This window comes from Poromitra crassiceps (genome assembly GCF_964638095.1).
Source record: "Poromitra crassiceps genome assembly, chromosome: 9".
NCBI classification, from domain to species: Eukaryota; Metazoa; Chordata; class Actinopteri; order Beryciformes; family Melamphaidae; genus Poromitra; species Poromitra crassiceps.
In genome coordinates, this window is record NC_139630.1 from 53,968,738 (window position 1) to 53,971,490 (window position 2,753).

Sequence of the window (2,753 nt, forward strand, 5' to 3'; positions counted from 1 at the left end):
AAGCAAATAATCTATACTCCTAACCTTAACCAAGTTGTTTTACTCGGCTAAAGATAAGAACAGCTGTTAAAGTTGTTTTATTTGTGTTTAACGTTGGAAATGCAGTGAGGTTTTCAAACTAACTGCCGTTTTGTTTCCAACACTTTTAACCTTGTCTGGTTTGGGATAGCCAATGGTCCCCCTGGTGGTTGGTTAGGGTTAAGCACTGGTAGCCACTTGGTTGGCTCATTTCACATAAGGGACCGCCTCTGCATCGCTTCAACGCCTGGTTTCCAAGAATTCAAGGTCACGTGACGACCATCACCGTGCCCCCCCCCTTGCCCTCTTCAGAAAATAACGACAAGGGTTCCTGACCGAGCGTTCGTGTTTGACAAGTTGTGAGAAAGGGTTGTTGTTTCGTTTCAAATTGACTTTGAGATTATACATAATATCCCTGGTTTGCAGACATGTTGTATGCCAATGTTGTATTCTGGTGACTGGGTCGCTCTGCTGTGCTGGTTGGTTGACATTGTTTGACCTCAGTGTGACCTCAGACACTCCACACGTAACAACGTAACATGCTGTTCCTCTCTGAACTCAGTTTAGCTGTGTATCTTTGGCTGAGTGTTCATCCTGACCTGCAGGCTGTGAAACCACAAGCTGTCCTCCTGACGTCTGAGGACAGCACAGAAACTCACTCACTTTAAAGGCTCTGTGTCTCATTTCTGACTCAGTGCTGACCTCTAGCTTTGAGTGTTGTCATGACAACAACACTGCAATGAACACCTAGAGCCAAAGATGTCAACTGTAGAATGTCAACTAAGTTCTGAAATGGAGAACAGAAAGACTTTGCTATCGAATGGCATTTCGCTATGACTCCCGCCACCATGTTGGCTGTTCATTTGCTGCTCCTGGTGCTCTGCTGCTCCGGCCACACAGAGCGAGTGTTCAGAGTTACTCTCTGCCACTCCCAGAGTGCCGCGCTCTGAATAACCCAACGCTGTATTCCAACAACATCAGAGTGCTATTTACGAACGCACCCATACTAGTGTTAAGAACAAGTTCAGATCTAAGTGCTACAGAAACTGGTTATAAAAGACGAGAATAAAAATGCTAAGAATGGCAGCGCAAACGATAGCGCCGTATGAAGATAGGGCCCCTAATCTTCTGTTCTATTGACCTGCTGAAAACGATGCTGCAGTGGAGTCAGCTGTTGAGACTTATGAGAAAACAGCTCCATCTGCTGGCCATAGAGGCACATCAGAGCTGAATATATTGATGTATCTTTACCCTTTCAGCATGTGAAGATTTTATTTGAATGAAAAGAGAAATATATATTTGTTTTGACAAGTCGATTATGATTCCTAGTATTAATATTTCTGTTGAATTAAAAACAACAAATGTGATGAAATGGGATTTTGCTTCTCCTATGTTCTCTTCTCTCCTCTCTTCTCTCTCCTTTTCTCTCTTCTCTTGAGCTGTTGAATGCTGCTCGCTGAAAGAGAACCTCAGTGGACTCAGGTCCTGAGAAATGAGGAAACAGCACCACCTGCTGGTCTCAGAGACACAGTAGAGAGCTGAGATCCGAGTACTTCATCTGTAGCATCTGTGACATCCGAGAACCAATAATGGATTGAGATCAAATCACACAACCAGTGTTGTTAAATTACTTTTAGCAGTAACTAGTAATCTAACTACTTTATCAAATGTAGTAACTCATTTACAATGACTGACATTTAAATGGGCTAGTTACTAGTTACTTTAGGATGTGAAACTAATGGATAACTTCAGAGGGAGAGATACTGCCTTCCTGTCCGGCAATAATGCTCTGCAGCTGCAGCCAGACCTATAGGCTATAAGCCTCCCCAATAAGTGAATGTTCAAGTATCCCATGCAGGTACAATGACTATTCATGATTTATTAGGCAGTAATCTGTAAAGTAATTACCTAAATTACCTTAAATTACCGTTTGAGACTAATTGTAACTAACTGCTCATTTTCAGTAACTTGCCCAACACTGCACATAACTAACTTGAGCTGTGCTTCTAAATCAAACTGAATGATAGACAGTACTTGTGTTGTGATGTTGTGTTGGAGACATCGTGAAGCTAGTCACTGCGGTTTCTGCCAGCAGCTTAGCTGATGAGGAGATAAGAGATGGGGCGTAAACAGCAGATAAGATACCCAGCACACCAGGACACGCCATTTTAAGACGAGTTGAGATGAGGACAAGCTGACGATATGGATTCCAGACTGATGCTGTTCCTGATGCTCCTCATGAGCTGGTTGGTGCCTTGCATGTGTAATGAGGGCCAAGCGGCACGGCCCGGGTTATGTCTTTTAATTTAGGGTGAACTGCCCTTTAAATCCTCAAACCAACAACACAGCTCAAGATTCTTAAGACACGGGTGACCGGGCAGAGACAAGGAATTCCCCCAAGATTACAATGTTTATTTACTAGTTGAATCACAAATGAAAAGCATCAAGCTTTATTATGTTAATGATTTTTTTTTACCTATATAAAAAAAACTTCTGCAATAGAAGTTACCACACTAGGCTAGCTGAACTACTGTAGGCCGGGCCGTGGCTGCTGGCAGGGAGGGGCTAATGTGCTGCGGTAGAGCCCTCACCAATCTCCTGTGTGCACACACACACACACACACACGCACGCACGCACACACACATGCACACACACACACACACACACACACACACACACACACACACACACACACACACACACACACACACACACACACACACACACAGCAAAG